The 18,514-nt window shown below is 45.6% G+C and overlaps 1 pseudogene across 1 annotated transcript in view; it reads left to right on the forward strand.

Moving 5' to 3' along the window:
- The first annotated feature begins 8,644 nt into the window (after positions 1-8,644).
- Positions 8,645-18,514, forward strand: part of LOC309550276 (large ribosomal subunit protein eL42-like) — a 35,842-nt pseudogene continuing 25,972 nt past the window's right edge. Inside the window, exon 1 of the transcript in view lies at positions 8,645-8,714. The product of the transcript in view is annotated as a large ribosomal subunit protein eL42-like (transcript). The remainder of the gene's footprint in view (positions 8,715-18,514) is intronic.

Here is an 18,514-nt window from a genome sequence, read left to right on the forward strand (position 1 = left end):
ATGGGTACTGATGATCAGTACTGATACGTGATAGGTACTGATGAGTACTGATGAGTAGTGATGGGTACTGATGAGCAGGCGGCAAGTACTTGGGTACTTCAGGCGTCAGGTACTCCGATGAGCAGGTGGAAGGTACTCGGGTACTCTGATGGGTAGGTGACAGGTACTCAGGTACTCTGATGACGGGTACTCCGTTGACAGGTACTCAAAGTACCCGAGTACCTGTCATCAGAGTACCCGAGTACCTGTCATCAGAGTACCCGAGTACCCGTCATCAGAGTACCCGAGTACCTGTCATCAGAGTACCCGAGTACCCGTCATCAGAGTACCCGAGTACCTGTCATCAGAGTACCCGAGTACCTGTCAGAGTACCCGAGTACCCGTCATCAGAGTACCCGAGTACCCGTCATCAGAGTACTCGAGTACCTGTCATCAGAGTACCCGAGTACCTGTCATCAGAGTACCCGAGTACCCGTCATCAGAGTACCCGAGTACCTGTCATCAGAGTACCCGAGTACCCGTCATCAGAGTACCCGAGTACCCGTCAGAGTACCCGAGTACCTGTCATCAGAGTATCCGTCATCAGAGTACCCGAGTACCTGTCATCAGAGTACCCGAATACCTGTCACCAGCCCATCAGAGTACCCGAGTACCTGTCATCTGAGTACCTGATGACAGGTACTCGGGTACTTTGATGGGCTAGTGACAGGTGCTCTTTATTGGGGGGGGGGGGGCAATCAGTGTGTTTAGGGTGCACTGTAGTTGGTAACTAGCTGTTACCACACTCTCCTCCTCACACAGGATCAGTGTGTGAGGAGGAGAACACGGTGACAGCTAGTTACCGTCAGGCCCGGACTGGGACAAAAAATAGGCCCGGGCATTTTGGACTGAGCAGCCCGGGGGGGGGGGCGTGACGGGGGCGTGGCGTTCGTCGGGATGGTTGATGACAGGATTTAATGTTCCAGGATGTGTGGATTCGATTAGGGTACCTTTTTCAGTTTAATCTGACAGATTGGGTCCAATTTAGATCAGAGCTGCCATGTGATGCTGTTTTTTTTTGTCTTACTTTAAATCCTGTTTTGATCGTTGAATTCTAAAAATAGTATGAAGCAGCACAAGATGAGGGTTACTCTAATCAAGGGGTAGACAACCTTTTTGGGCACAGTGTGCCAAAAAATGTTTTCAAAGAAATTGGGAGTGCCAGATACATACGAGTGACATGTGAGAGACACCCTATTATGGGATACACTGACTGAGAGTGGCACAAACCCCACAGTACAGGCCCCCTAGCACAAACCCCTCAAGCACAAACCCCACAGTACAGACCCCCTAGCACAAACCCCACAGTACAGACCCCCTAGCACAAACCCCACAGTACAGACCCCCTAGCACAAACCCCACAGTACAGGCCCCCTTTCAACGCAGTGACCAGCGTACATGGTGCCCCCAATGCAGAGATCAGCGTGCGTGCCCCCAATGTAGTGACCAGCACACATGATGCCCCCAATGCAGAGATCAGCGTGCCCCCAATGTTGTGACCAGTTCAGTGCCCCCAATGCAGAGATCAGCGTACATTCCCCCAATGCAGTGATACATGTCCCCAATGCAGAGATCAGCGTGCGTGCCTCCAATGCAGTGATACATGTCCGACATCCGGACCAGGCCGACACTGCACTGTGGTCACTCCACTCCTCCAGGTCAGCGCCGGTCTCACGCCACGCAGCTAAGCAAGCTGCGAATGCCGATGCCCGAGCGAGCCCGAATGACAGTACGTACGGTCTGGTCGGACGCATGCGGTTGCTCTCCTCAGGCTCTCACTCCGTCTGCGGGTGGGAAGAACGTGACGCCGGGGCGGTGCACCGCCCCCACGCATCACGTTACCAGGACCATCCCGGGATGTCCTCCTGTGATTGGTCCAGGCTGGAGTTTGGACCAATCACAGCCAGGAGTCCAGGAAAGTGGGGAGTGTCGGGCGCATTGCTCTGCCCCCGATGACCCCCCAGAAGGCCGCCAATCGGCGTCTCTGTCTGCCTCACGTGAGAGGCAAAACCCCACCCCCCCATACCCAGCACTAGGTCCGGCCCCCCTAGTAGGCTAAATATTGACTTTTTTTTTAAATCTTTTTTTTCCTTTCTTCTTTTAGGGGGGGCGGTGCCCCTGCGTCCCCTATCGGCCGGCCATCCACTGGCCAGAAGTGAACAATGCTCTGCCGAAGGCCAGAACAGTTCTGGTCTCCGGCAGAGCATTGTTCACTTCTGGCTTAGCAGCACGCAGGCAGGCCGCAGGCGTAAAAAAACAGATAACAGTCAGCTACACACTCTGTCACTAGTGCTAGAAAACATGTGCCATGCCAGTTTTCTTGTTGCATGTGATGTGACAGCCAGGTGCACATTTTCAAGTTGAAAATGTGCACCTGGCTGTCACATCACATGTAACAAGCAAACTGGCATGACATGTTTTCTAGCACTAGTGACAGAGTGTGTAGCTGACTGTTATCTGTTTTTTTTACGCCTGCGGCCTGCCTGCGTGCTGCTAAGCCAGAAGTGAACAATGCTCTGCCGGAGGCCACCCAGAACCACAAATCCCAGCGGTGACAGTGGTGGTCTGTGGTGTGTTTGTGTGTTGCTGTGCTGACCTTTCCTTACCTGTTGTTGCTGTTGCTGCAGGCCTTGGCTCCTGTCCTGGTTGTGGGTGTGGTGGTGGTGTTTTTGGTGTCTCACAGCAGGTCACAGACAGTCGACTCCACTCCAGTCTCCAGTCCAGTCTCAGGCAGTCAGTGACTCCAGCTCCAGGGCACTGGGCAGGCAGACAGGCACTAGTGACAGACTAGTGAAGGCCACTCCACTCACTGACTCAGAGACAGACTGTCAGTGTCTGTCTGCTGTGCAGCGCCGGCTGACGATTGTTTCTGCTTCTTCCCGACAACAAGGCAGCATGGGTTCCCCGCCGGCCTCTAGCTCCACCCCCGGCTTTAGTCACGTGACGCCGGGGACTCTTCACACAGCACAGCACCGACCGACTCCACCCCCTCCTCCTGAGCTACGCTGGATGCAGCTGCGGAGCCGGCTGCCAGCTGAGCCAAGTTAGGAGTGGGGAGTCGGGGACAGCGGCGGCCGGCCACAGCCGGGCCAGATGATAGAATAAATTTGCGGTAATCCGGGGAGTCGGGGACAGCGGCGGGGCGGGCGGCCAGATTGCGATAATGCGGCGGCCCTCAGACTCCGCGGAATCGGCCGCGGAGAGGCCAGCAACGGCCGTCAGCCGGACAGGCGGACACTCCACATTATCATGCGCCCGGACTCGGAGCGGAGGACTCGGCGGCCCACCGGGCATATGCCCGCTATGCCCTATGGTCAGTCCGGCCCTGGTTACCGTGTTCTCTGTTGACATTTGTGACCGGCTGTGATTGGACACAGCCGGTCACGTGGTAAAGAGCCAATTTCATTGGCTCTTTACCTAGATCGGGGATCGACTCTGTCCGAGGGACGAGCCTCGTCCCCGATCGCTGCTCTGCGCGCCCCCGGGGGCGCGCATTGCAGAGAGAACGAGCGGCTCGTGCTGGAGCCGCTCATGTGATCGGCTGTGATTGACACAGCCGATCACGTGGTAAACAGCCAATTTCTATTGGCTGTTTACCTTGATCAGTGATGGGCTATGTCCGAGGGACGAGCCTCATCCCTGATCGCGCCGCTGCGCGCCGCCGGGGGCGCGCAGTAGCAGCTAGAACGGGCCAACGTCATATGACGGCGGCCCGGATCTAGACAACCACTTTGCCGACGTCATTTTACATGACTCGGTAAGGAAGTGGTTAATCTTCACCATCCTGAGCTCCAGTGAATACCAGTTAGGACTTAGACCCCACACCTCAGGGGAGACCGCGTCATCCGCCAGGGTGACCTGCCTGTTTACTTATCCAGCTGGTTGGTGGGAGCCTCTCTACTGCTATAGCTACTGGCTTCCACGCCTGACCCATGACCGTGACAGATCGTGCATCCGGAAAGTATTTACAGCGCTTCACTTTTTCCACGTATTGTTATGTTACAGCCTTATTCGCAAATGGATTAAATTCATTATTTTCCTCAAAATTCTACAAACAATCCCTGATAATGACAACGTGGAAGAAGTTTTTTTTTTTAAATCTTTGCAAATTTATTAAAAATAAAAAAATCCCATGTACATAAGTATTACAACCTTTACTCAATACTTTGTTGAAGCTCCTTTGGCACCAATTACAGCCTCAAGTCTTTTTGAGTATGATGCTACAAGCTTGGCACACCTATTGTTGGGCAGTTTCTCCCATTCTTCTTTGCAGGAGCTCTCAAGCTCCATCAGGTTGGATGGGGAGCGTCAGTGCATAGCTATTTTCAGATCTCTCCAGAGATGTTCAATCGGGTTTAACTCTGGGCTCTGGCTGGGCCACTCAAGGACATTCACAGAGTTGTCCTGTAGCCACTGCTTTATTATCTTGGCTGTGTGCTTAGGGTCGTTGTCCTGTTGGAAGATAAACCTTTGTCTCAGTCTAAGGTCCAGAGTGCTCTGGAGCAGGTTTTCATCAAGGATGTCCCTGTACATTGCTGCATTCATCTTTCCTTTGATCCTGACTAGTCTCCCAGTTCCTGCTGCTGAAAAACATATCTACAGCATGATGCTGCCACCACCATGCTTCACTGTAGGGATGGTTTGGTCAGGTGATGAGCGGTGCCTGGTTTCCTCCAGACATGACGCTTGCCATTCAGGCCAAAGAGTTCAATCTTTGTTTCATCAGAGCAGAGAATTTTGTTTCTCATGGTCTGAGAGTCCTTCAGGATCCTTTTGGCAAACTACAGGTGGACTGTCATGTGCCTTTTACTGAGGAGTGGCTTTCGTCTGGCCACTCTACCATACGGGCCTGATTGGTGGAGTGCTGGAGAGATGGTTGTTCTCCTGGAAGGTTCTCCTCTTTCCACAGAGAAATGCTGAAGCTCTGTCAGAGTGACTATCGGGTTCTTGGTCATCTCCCTGACTAAGGCCCTTCTCCCCCAATTGTTCAGTTTCGCAAAGTGGCCCGCTCTAGGAAGAGTCCTGGTGGTTCCAATCTTCTTCCATTTAGGGATGATTGAGGCCACTGTGGCCATTGGGACCATCAATGCTGCAGAAAGTTTTCTGTACCCTTCCCCAGATCTGTGCCTTGATACCATCCTGTCCCGGAGGTCTACAGACGTTTCCTTGGACATCATGGCTTGGTTTGTGCTCTGACATGCACAATTAACGGTAGGACCTTTTATAGACAGGTGTGTGCCTTTCCATATCATGTCCAATCAACTGAATTTACCACAGGTGGACTTCAATCAAGTTGTAGAAACATCTCAAGGATGATCAGTGGAAACAGGATGCACCTGAGCTAAACTTTGAGTGCCATGGCAAAGGCTGTGAACGTGTATGTACGTGTGATTTTTTCTTTGTTTTTTTATTTTTATTAACCACTTTACCACCGGAGGATTTTGCTGTCTTACGTCTGGGCCACTTTTTGCGATTCTGCGCTGTGCGACTTTAACTGACATTTGCACGGTCGTGTGATGGCGTACCCAAACGAAATTTAGGTCTTTTTTTTTCCCACAAACAGGGCTTTCTTTTGGTGGTATTTGATCACCTGTGCGATTTTTACTTTTTGCGCTATAAACAAAAAAATAGCGTTTATTTTGAAAAAATAACAATATTTTTAACATTTTTTATATGAAATTCCCCCCCAAAAAATGTAAAAATCAAAATTTTTTAAAATTTTTGGCCAATTTGTTTTCTGCTACCTATGTTTGGTAAAAAAAATCGCAATAAGCGTATTTTGATTGGTTTGCGCAAAAGTTATTGCGTTTACTAACTAAGGGAAAGATTTCTGTCATTTTTGGTGTTTTTTTTTTAACGAGTAATGGCGGCGATCTGCGATTTTTTTGCGGGACTGCAACATTGCGGCGGACAGATTGGACCCTTAACTGACATTTTTGACACTTTTGGGGTTACCAGTGACATTTCTACAGTAATCAGTGCTATAAATATGCACTGTTAATGTAAAAATGACACTGGCAGGGAAGGGGTTAATTTTATTGGAGAGGGAGGGGTTAATGTATGCCTGGTGCTTACTGATGTGTGTGGGGGGAGGTGACAAGGACAGATCGCAGGTTCAGCTATGCTGAACCCTGCAATCTGTCACTCCCTGTCACTTAGGAGATCCGCCCGCTCTGTTTACACAGGCGGGTGGATCTCCAAACTCGATTCCCCGACGATCGGGGAAGAGCAGCGGTGATCGCCGCCGCTCTTCCCCTGGCCCGACTCCCGCTGTGAATGAAAACAGAGGGAGCGAGCCTACAGGGGGAGGAGTTCAGCGACGTAGTACTACGTCACTGGACGATAACGAACCACTTTGCCGCAGTACGGTCAACGTGACCGGTCGGCAAGTGGTTAAACTGGCAAAAATTTCAAACAAACATATTTCACGTTGTTATTATGGGGGATTGTTTGTAGAATTTTGAGGAAAATAATGAATTGAATCTATTTTGGAAAAGGGCTGTAACATAACAAAATTTGGAAAACGTGAAGCACTGTGAATGCTTTCCGGATGCACTGGAGATATTTTTACATAGTTGCATTGGTTCAGCTTGGATCAATTAACCACCTCAAGATTTTACCCCCTCATGACCAGACCATATTTTGCTATTCAGCACTGGGCTGCTTTAACTGGTAATTGCATGGTCATGCAACGCTGCACCCAAACAAAATTTATATTGCTGTGCAAATAAGAAAGCTGTATTTGTTAGGACACTGACCGTCCGACACAGTGTTTATCAATATTGTTTTTAAACCCAAGAGATACAAAGTAACATTTTATATACACATTGTTCAAACAAGAAATAGATATAAAATAACATTGTTTAAAATATTTTTCAGACAGAAACTACAGAGGTACAAAGTAACATTGTTTCTAAACATTGATCAGATGGGAGAAAGAGCGATACAAAGTAACATTGTTTCTAAACATTGATCAGACGGGAGATAGAGAGATACAAAGTAACATTGTTTATAAACATTGATCAGACAGGAGATAGAGAGATATAAAGTAACATTGTTTATAAACATTGATCAGACGGGAGATAGAGAGATACAAAGTAACATTGTTTATAAACATTGATCAGACGGAAGATAGAGAGATACAAAGTAACATTGTTTATAAACATTGATCAGACGGGAGATAGAGAGATACAAAGTAACATTGTTTATAAACATTGATAAGACGGGAGATAGAGAGATACAAAGTAACATTGTTTATAAACATTGATCAGACGGGAGATAGAGAGATACAAAGTAACATTGTTTATAAACATTGATCAGACGGGAGATAGAGAGATACAAAGTAACATTGTTTATAAACATTGATAAGACGGGAGATAGAGAGATACAAAGTAACATTGTTTATAAACATTGATCAGACGGGAGATAGAGAGATACAAAGTAACATTGTTTATAAACATGGATTCGATGGGAGATAGGGAGATACAAAGTAACATTGTTTATAAAAATTGATCAGACAGGAGATAGAGAGATACAAAGTAACATTGTTTATAAACATTGATCAGACAGGAGATAGAGAGATACAAAGTAACATTGTTTATAAACATTGATCAGACGGGAGATAGAATCACTCCCCTAGGCTCACATTTAACCCATTGATTACCCACAGTGTTAACCCCCTCCCTGCCAGTGTCATTAGTACAGTAACAGTGCACATTTTTAGCACTGATTACTGTAGTAATGTCATTGGTCCCCCCAAAAGTGTCAAAAATGTCAGTTAGGGGTCCGATCTCTCCGCCGCAATGTCGCAGTCCCACTAAAAATCACAGATCGCCGACATTACTAGTAAAAAACAATAAAAATTACATAAATCTTTCCTGTAGTTAGTAGACGCGATAACTTTTGCGCAAACCAATCAAAATACGCTTATTGCGATTTTTTACCAAAAATATGTAGCAGAAAACAAATTGGCGTAAAATGTTAAAAATTTTTGATTTTTAAATTTTCTTTTTTTTTTAGGAATGTTATATAGCAGATCGTGAAAAATATTGTTTTCAGAATTGTAGCTATCTTTTGCTTATAGCGCAAAAATAAAAATCGTAGAGGTGATCAAATACCACCAAAAGAAAGCTCTATTTGTGGGGAAAAAAGAACATCAATTTTATTTGGGTACAGCTTTGCACGCCTGCGCAATTGTTCATTAAAATAACGCAGTGCCGAATCGCAAGAAATGGCCTGGTCATTAAGGGGGCAAATCCTTCCGGTCCAGAAGTGGATAATGTAGGTACAGTGTTGCATGATCGCGCAATTATCATTCAAAGTGTGTGCCCAGTATTGAAGTGGTTAAAGAGGAAGAAAACTCTGATCCATTTCTTATAATAAGGCTTACCTATAGGTACTGTAAATATCTCCTAAATGGGCACCATTTAGGAGAAATTTAGTATACATGCAGCCAATGACGTCATCGGTGCAAGCGCTTTGAAGGAATGGGTGCCTGTGCCGTTTCTTTAGATTCCTGTGCCGCAAACGACGGCTCCCACACGCATGTGCGGGAGTGACATCACGCGGCACCGGCCAATCACACAGCCGGCGTCTGCAGACCCAGATGGAAGACGGGAAAAGATGGATGCGGCCTGCAGTGGGAACAAGGCATCAATCAAAGGCTTTGTTTGCAGGTAAGTTTCACATAATATGCTAGTATGCGTTGCATACTAGCACATTATGGCATTCATTTGCAGGTCAATAAAAAAAAAAAAAAAAATATGCCAGCTTACTTCCTTTTTAAATATGAAACCAATGCAATTTGAAATTCAAATTTGATGGCGCTCTGGAAATTGGCTTTGAGTCTGACCCAGATTTGAATTTCAACACTAATGACAAGGTGCAGAGCGACCTCTCCTCCCTAATAATTGTCGCTGTGCAAAGGGGGTGGGGAGCAGGAGAAATTAGTTTATCTTCCCCCATTCTACAGGTAAAGCTCAGCCAATATGGCAGCGGCGAACGTTTTTTCCTCCAATTCCGTGTGCCAGCCTCAGATCGGCTAATCAATTCTCCGGTCAGGCTTTAGCGGGTCGCTTAGTGTTATGTGTCATTAATTCCGTGTTTACAGGGAAATACATGACTGATAATTATTGTAAAATCTGCCCAGGTTTATTAGAAGATGACAATTTATTACAATAAAGAATGTTCATAGCTGAAGTTATGTAAGAAAGTGAAGGTGTAAATTAGGCTAAAGAGCTCATTAAATCAGACAGCGCGGCCATCCATGGCATCTTTAGAAACAATTGACTTAAAAAAAAGTTACAATGTAACGGCCGAACATTTTCCAAAAAACCCATAAAACCATATTTCAAAGCTGCATATACATCCAGTGATTACCATGTATAGTGAGTAGAATTCCCCTCATACCAACGCGTTTCAAAATTATTCTTTCTTAACCTTCCTAGCGGTATTTCCGAGTGTGGCTCAGGGTTAAATTTCAGTGCAAAAAGCTGTAACCCCGAGCCACACTCGGGGTACCGCTAGGAAGATCGCTGGATCCTGGAAGAGAGGGTAATCACCTTGTCCCCGGGATCCAGCGATGTATCCCGGCGGTGTGTGGCGGCCGGATCTTCCTCCCGATGCTCTGTGCCCCGGCTTCCGTCTCCTGCGACATGACGCCCGCAGGGGGGTGGAACCAGCGGCAAATTCAAACAGTAAAACACACCAAACACACTCATATATTACAAAATAAAATACATTCACATTAGTTAGCCCCCCCAGTGCCCTTTCCTGCAGTTTTACTGTGCTTTTTATGTATATATATATATATATATATATATATATATATATATGTATGCACACATATATATATATAGTTATATATACTGTATATATATATATAATATACATATATAATATATACATGTATATATATATACTGTATATATATATATATATATATATATATATATATATATATATATATATATATATATATATATATATATATACAGTATATATATATGTATATGTATATATATATATAATATATGTATACGTGTATATATATATATATATATACACAGTGTATATTTATATATATATATATATATATATACACACATGCTTTAACTTATTTATAGTTATTTATTATATTATAATTTATAATTTTGTGTTTCAAACTTTATCATACCCGAGATGTTATAAAGAAGAACGCACAGTAAAAAAAAAAATCATATGTAAATAGTTGGTTTGGGCTGCTCATTCTTGAGAATTACATGCAAGATAATGGTACCGCTTTCAGCACCTAAAATCGGAAAGAATCATACCGCCAGGGAGGTTAAGGTAACTGAGAATTTATGGAGAAACTCACCATGATTGCCACTTTATTGACTGCTTCTTTGATGGTATTGGGAATCTGTGCTGGTGATCCAAATATTGAGCTTTTTGGACCCACTGGGGTTGATTTTCTAAAATTAGAGGGTGCAAAATCTGGTGTGGCTCTGCATGGATACCAATCAATAAAGGGCTCTTTCACACGGTCCGCTCCGTCGGCGGATCCGTGTTGCTCAGCAGGGATCGATCCGCGATCCCCGCTGAGCCGGGCGGATGACAGCTCCGTCTCCGCTTGCAGAGCGGAGAGGGAGGTGTCTCAGCACCCGCTGCCCTCTATGGGGGATCGGAGGAGAGCGGACCGCTTGTCCGCTCTCATCAGATCCGATCCGATCCGATTACTGAACGGATGGAAAAATAGGGTTTCCATCCGTCCAGATTTCAAGCACAGGATCGGATGCGGATGGCAGCGGGTGTCAGCGGAGGTGTCTCCGCTGACACCCGCTGCCCCATAGAGCTGCATGGTGGATCCGATCAGATCCGCCTAAAAAACTGACAGGCGGATCTGATCGGACCGCCCGTGTGAAAGAGCCCTTAGAGTTTTTTTTGTTTTTTTTTGTCACAACTCAATTGAAGAAGCTGAAGTTAGAAGCTGATTGGCTGTCATGCACAGCTGCACCAGATTTTGCACTCTCCAGTTTTAGTAAATCAATCTCTCTACCACTTTATTGACTGCTCAGCCAACCAAAGCCTCTGTAGAAACAATTGACTAAAAAAAAGTTACAATGTAACAGTCAAACATTTTCCAAAAAAACATAAAACCATATTTCCAAGCTGCATAAACATGTAGTGATTAACATGTATAGTGAGTAGAATTCGCCTTGGATTTGAAGATATAATTGATCCAAGAAGATAAAATGATTGCGAGTCAGAATGAACCTCAATAGATCCAAAATGAATCTATTAAGGGGCAAGGTAGTTAGATCCTTCTCCATGAGGAAGGACTCAGTCACCTGGATGCCCTGCTCGTGCGGGATACTAGAGTATAAAGCTTCTATATCCACAGCAACAAGCAGGGCACCTGAGGAACATGAGTCCCCTCCACATGTCTAAGGAGATCAGAGGTGTCACATATGTAGGAAGGGAGTCCCACAACGTGGGGCATCAGAAAATGAATAACAAATCTACTTGCCCTTTCAGTTAATGACTCATTGTCCGAGATGATGGGTCTACCTGGGGGATTAAGGAGGTCCTTATGCACCTTGGGTAGTTCAAAGAAAGTGGCCAAACGTGGGAATTTAACCACTTAAGCCCCGGAAGGTTTTACCGCCTTCCTGACCAGGGGTTTTTTTGCGATTTTTTACTGCGTGATTTTGACGGACAATTGCGCGGTCGTGCGACGCTGTACCTAAACGAATTTCACGTCCTTTTTTTCCCACAAACAGAGCTTTCTTTTGGTGGTATTTGATCACCTGTGCGAATTTTTGATCATGCGCTATAAACAAAAAAAGAGCGTAATTTTTGAAAAAATAACAATATTTTTCACTTTTTTTTATATGAAATTCCCCCCCAAAAAAAAATGTAAAAATCAACATTTTTTAACATTTTCGGCCAAATTGTTTTACGCTACATATGTTTGGTAAAAAAAAAATCGCAAAAAGCGTATTTTGATTGGTTTGCGCAAAAGTTATCGCGTTTACTAACAAAGGGAAAGATTTTTGTCATTTTTGGTGGGTTTTTTTTAACGAGTAATGGCGGCGATCTGCAATTTTTTTTTGCGGTACTGCGACATTGCGGCGCACAGATCGGACCCTTGACTGACATTTTTGACACTTTTGGGGGTACCAGTGACATTACTGCAGTAATCAGTGCTATATATATGCACTGTTACTGCAAAAATTACACTGGCAGGGAAGAGGTTAACTGCATTGGACAGGGAGGGGTTAAGTGTGTCCTAGGGGCGTGATTCTAACTGTAGGGGGACAGGTCTCCTAGTGTAAAAACAAAGATCAACGGTTCTACATAGTAGAACCGTCTGATCTTCATTTTTACACAGGGAGAATGACCGGCGGCTTGTTTACATAAGCCGCTCTGTCTTTCTCCCGCTGTACCGGCGATCGTAGTGTGACCGGCGGACATCGGGTCCGCCGGTCACACGCCTGCACTCCTCTGTGAACGAGCTGAGGCGGGCGCGCGCCTCAGCGGGCGCGCGCTCGCCCGCTATTGGCTCTAAAAGGAGTGACAGGCGAGCGACGTAGACCTACGTCACTCTGCCTGGCCGGGGCTGACTGCCGCAGTAAATATACTGTGAGCAGTCGGCAACCGGTTAATAGTCAAATACTCCAAGGTATACTTATGTATAAGACCATCCATATATGTCTTAATGCCTAATGAATGGAGTTTGTTTGCAAAGAATGGGATCCGTTCCTCCTGAATTGGACAATAACACTGTCGATTCTTAAGAATGTTGAGACACGTAGTCTGATATTGAGGGTGGGACATAACAACAATATTCCCATCCTTCTCGGATGGTTTAATGACAATGTCATCCTTGGCTTGGAGTGATTGAAGGGCTATTAGTTGTCCAGAAGTCAAATTGGTAACCATGGGCTGCCATTTATAGGATTTCAAATTGCTAATGGTTTGTTGTAAAAAGGCCCAAATGGCTGGAGACCATGAAGTAGCTGTGGCAAGGGTAAAGGCAGACTGGAATAGTATACAGCAAGGTTTCTAAACCAGGGTTTGATGGAAACCTAGGGTTCCTCCAGAGGTTGCTAGGTGTTCCTTGAGCAATGAACAATTTCTGCCTCTTAGATAAGTTCCCACTGTTTTTTTTTTTTTTTTTTTTTAGCGATGGAAGTGGGTAATTCTTCCCAATGATCAAAAGTGTACATTACATTCCAGAGAGCTCACTGAGAGGAGGCGGAGCGGAGCGCGGACTGAATGCAATACATCCCTGGTGCCAGTCTGGAAATAACGCAAGATTTCGTCACTAGGCGATTCGCAAGGACTGCTGGGATACATGACGCCGCTATCTCAGGAGCCCTTGCGAATCGCCGAGTGACGTAATCGCCTATAGGCAGCAGGACCCGGAAGTGAGGATGAATAAAGAAGAAAAACTGTATTTCTTTACAAAAAAGAAAAAAAAAATAGTTTGCATTGGTAAAAGTATATTTAAAGGGGATTACGTACATCTCAACGTATTAAAATGGGTGGAACTCCGCTTTAACCACATCCCAGCCACTATCTGGGCACACCTCTCCAGGTATTGGCTAGGCCCTGCTCAATATTCAGACTGGTCATTTGAATTCTCCCTCCCTAAACTCCAGAAACTTTTTCCAGAGGCAGGGGGAAGAAATCAAGCTTACAGCCTGTGAACCCCCGAACAGACCAGATCAAACAATTACTGATCCTCTGACTAAATGTACCTAGCAGCCAGGGCCGGTCCTACATTGGGTCCTGCTGGGTCCCATTGGACCCAGGTGGCACTTTGAGAGGGACAGCAAAATGACGCCCACAATTTTTTTTTCCCCAGCAGTTTTGTGTGTCATCAGTTTGCAGCGCATTACAGGCGGCATTTCCCCATCTCATACTGCCGCCCATAGTGCAAACTGATAAGTATAAGGAGGCTGAGCGTCTCCTCCAGGGAACGTCCCTCATGTGATCGTGGTTTGCGCAATGACGTCAGACATCAGCGCACTCCATCTCACGCAGGAGAGGCTGGATCTTCTAGGGCGGTGACCGCGGCAGACACAGGAGAAACAGGAGGATAGCGGACAGATAGCAGTTGTTTGGTGGGTCGGTCCAGTGGTGAGTTATGGAAGAAGATAACGGTATACATAATATTTTCAAATTTTATATTTATATAAAAAAAATGGATGTGGGGGTCTTTTGGTGGGTGTGATTTTTTTCTGGGAACTGGGATGGGAGAAGGGATGAGTGGGATACTCCAACTTAGTAACTATGCACAAATCCTGAGGACATCTAGCTGTAGTGTGTGCGGCAAGGCCGCTGCTTCACCTTGCCACTGCAGTGAAGATATAAAAGTGAACTATGCTTTAGGTTACTCTTTAGGGTCTAACTTGGCACCCCCTTTCTTACTTGCTGTGTGTGCTAGCTCCTGTCCAGTGACTCTCCACTGGAGCGGTCACCTTCCTGGGCAGACCCCTGGCAAGCTCCCTGGTACTCGCAGACACTGTTTTTCGTCAGGTTGCTCTGCTCCCAGCTCCACCGTCAGTATCCTCTGGACCTCTTAGCTCAGCACCACACTTCTGGTCCACTAGGCTGACTGACTGTGACCACCTTCCACACTGACAGGAGGAGAGACAGCCGTCACCCTCCTCCTGGGACCTGGCTTCCCGCCCAAAGACACCCTGTCACATGTGCCCTTGGCTTTTATGACCAATCCCAGGATGCACCACTGTTTGTGCCCTCCCACTGTGACAGTCGCAAAAGCCTGTGTGGCACTGGCTGGGTTTCCTCCACTGTCCAACAGGCTCCCCTATTGGATACAGTGGGGACACTCCCTTAGACCAAGTGAATCACACATGGACACATGCAACAGGCCTAACTATCGATCAGGCTCTCCTGATGAGCAGGCAGAGCAAAAATTATGTTTTACCTAGCACCTATCTAGGAGGGGGCTACATATATTAAAAAAATGGATGTGGGGGCCTTTTGATGAGTGTGATTTTTTTTTATTTTTTCTTTTTAAGGGGGTGGGGGGGGGGGCAGCATTTTATTCTGTGCCAACAATTTTGGGGTCCTCAAACCAAGAAAAAAATGGGACTATAAAAAAAAAGTATAATTTTATTATGAAAATTACCAAAAAAAGACTATAATAGTCAATATGGTAGATCACAACATCATGGAATCCAGATGTTTTTGTCGCATCCAGAGTCTCTCCAAGCATGGGTGACAGATTATAAACATCAGGAATCACCATTTTTGCATTATGTCACAATTTCTTCCTCTCTTTCCTTGTGTTTTCACTGATGTGGGTCTTTAACCACTTAAGCCCCAGCCCTATTTCGGACACTTTTTGTTTACAAGTTAAAACCAGTATTTTTTCCTAGAAAACTACTTAGAACCCCCAAACATTATATATATTTTTTTAACAAAGACTCTGGAGAATAAAATGTCGGTCATTGCAAAATTTTTTGTCACGCGGTATTTGCGCAGCGGTCTTTAAAACGCCATTTTTTTTAAAAAAAATTTAAAAATCACATTTCACTGCATTTAAAAAATACTAAACAGTAAAGTTAGCCCATTTTTTTTGTATATTGTGAAAGAACATGTCACGCCGAGTAAATAGATACCCAACATGTTACGGTTTAAAATTGCGCCCCCCGGTGGGATGGCGACAAACTACGGTCAATAGAGATCTCAATCGGCGACGCTTTAAATTTATTTAACGGTTACCAGTTTAGAGTTAGAGTGTAGCTCTTTTTTTTTAATTATTGCCCACGATCGCGGCGATCGCGGCGATACCTCACATGTGTGGTTTGAACAGTGATTTCATTTGCGGCTCGACTTGCGTATACGTTTTTTTTTGTGCGTGAGCTAAAGGTGACGGGGGGGGCTAAATTTTTTTTTTTCCTATTTCTTTTTTCTTTTTTTTAACTTTATTACAGTTTTTAAAAAAAAAAAAAAAAATCTGATCACTTTTATTGCTGTCACAAGCAATGTAAACATCCCTTGTGACACCAATATGTAGTGACAGGTACACTTTATGGAGGGATCGAGGGTCTAAAAGACCCCAAACCCCAAACCCCTCCACTGCACTTCCTTGTATGCAAAACGCCAAAAACGGCATTTTTGCATACAGCCATTTTTTAAATTTGCCGCCTTTTGCAGCACAGTAACCTGGAAGTGACGACGTCATGGACGCCGCCTCTGGGTTACGTCATCGGAGACCCGATCGATGCCGTTTCCGGCATTCATCGGGACTCCATCCAGCCGGCGGACGTGCCGGCTGGGTGCTCGGGGCTCCCGGTGGGATGGGAGCTCCGAGCAAAGCCACGGAAGGCGGCGGGAGGGGGGGGGAGTCCCCTCCCGCTCACCCGGGTAACGATCGAGCGGCTCCCGGGCCGCATCGGTCCTTACCGACGGAAAGCCAACCGTCGGCTCTAAACCACGGTACCGGGATGATGCCTCTAGCTAGAGGCATCATCCCGGTATAACCCCGCAAAGTCTGCCAACGTACGGGTTCGTCAGTATGTGGTAAGTGGTTAACCCTATTTATCTACAATGTTGTGATCTACCATATTGACTATTATAGTATTTTTTTGGTAATTTTCATAATAAAATTATGCTTTTTTTTACAAATTATTACGACTGATTTTTGCCTACATAGTCTCATTTTTTTCTTGGTTTGAGGACCCCAAAATTGGCAATTTATGAAGTATAGGCTACCTAGAGAATCGCATTTTCGCATCATTTTATTCTTGGACCCAAGCAGCACAGTGTTTTGGGCCAGTCCTGCTAGCAGCCTAACCAAGAGGGTGCTACATAACCATAGGCGTGCGCACGGGGTGTGCCAGGTGTGCCTGGGCACACTCTAACCACTTGCCGACTGCCTAACGACGATTTACGACGGCAGTCAGCACCTCACAAGCAAAGTCTATGTCGCTAGCCTGTGAGTCTCTAGGGAGTGAGCGCGCGCCGCTGGAGGCGCGCTCCCGCTCGCTCACAGACCCCCCCGCGCGAGTGACCCGTGGACCCGATGTCCGCCGGTCACTCGCGATCATCGGTTACACCGGGAGAAAGGCAGGCGGCTAATGTAAACACAGCCGCCTGTCATTCTCCCCTGTGTAACAGCACAGATCATACGGTGCTGCTATGTAGGACCATCGATCTCTGCTGTTACATAGTGATGTCGCGAACATAAAATTTAATGAACGGCGAACGCGAACTTCCGCAAATGTTCGCGAACCGGCGAACATTGCGAACCGCCATAGACTTCAATAGGCAGGCGAATTTTAAAACCCACAGGGACTCTTTCTGGCCACAATAGTGATGGAAAAGTTGTTTCAAGGGGACTAACACCTGGACTGTGGCATGCCGGAGAGGGATCCATGGCAAAACTCCCATGGAAAATTACGTAGTTGACGCAGAGTCGGATTTTTATCCATAAAGGGCATAAATCACCTAACATTCCTAAATTGTTTGGAATAACGTGCTTTAAAACATCCAGTGTGTGAATACGATCAGGTATGATGTTGTATCGATCAGGTAGTGTAAGGGTTACGCCCGCTTCACAGTGACAGACGAAACTCTGACAGACCAAACTCCCCATTTAACGCACCGCAAACATCCGCAAACAGACCAGAACCGACCAAAATGGGACAGGAACTGGGCTTTAAGGGTTAGGGTTAGGGTTAGGTTTAGTGTTAGGGACTAGGGTTAGGGTTAAGGCTAGGGTTAGGGGGTTAAGTTTAAGGTTAGAGGGCTAGGATTAGGGTTAGGGTTATTTTTATGGATAGGCTTAGAGGGTTAGGGTTAAGGTTAGAGGGTTAGGTTTAGTGTTAGGGGCTAGGGTTAGGGTTACGGTGAGATACTTAGGGTTAGAGTTAGTAACCCTACCCCTACCCCTCTAACCCTAAGCACTAAAAATAACCCTAACCTTAGCCCTGACCCTAACCCTAGCCCTAACCCTAATTCTAATTTTTTTCTGGTTTTGGACATGCTACAGAGCTGAAACTTCACAGGTACACTTTTTAGACCCCCCCCCCCCCCCGACACTAAATCCAAAGATTTTTTTTTTTTTTTTTAAGTTTTTTATTTTTTTATTTTTTCAACAATTGGCTCTCTATCAAAAATTACAATTTTTAAGAACTTTTTTTGTGTGATTTTGTGTCTGGGGGGGTCTAAAAAGTGTACCTGTGAAGTTTCAGCTCTGTAGCATGTCCAGAACCAGAAAAAAAGATAATTTTTCAGTAGAGCAGGGATGGTGGGAACCCCTTTTACACCTATATGATCTTTTTTTCTGGTTCTGGGCATGCTACAGAGCTGAAACTTCACAGGTACACTTTTTAGACCCCCCCCCCCCCCCGACACTAATCCAAAAAAAGTCATGCCTGCCTCCAAAAGTGCCTGATAAATATATAGAAAAAAAATAAATAAAAGCAGACTGATGTACCAGCCCTAAAAAGGGCTTTTT

This window comes from Pelophylax lessonae (assembly GCF_965119305.1).
Source record: "Pelophylax lessonae genome assembly, chromosome: 1".
Lineage (NCBI taxonomy): Eukaryota > Metazoa > Chordata > Amphibia > Anura > Ranidae > Pelophylax > Pelophylax lessonae.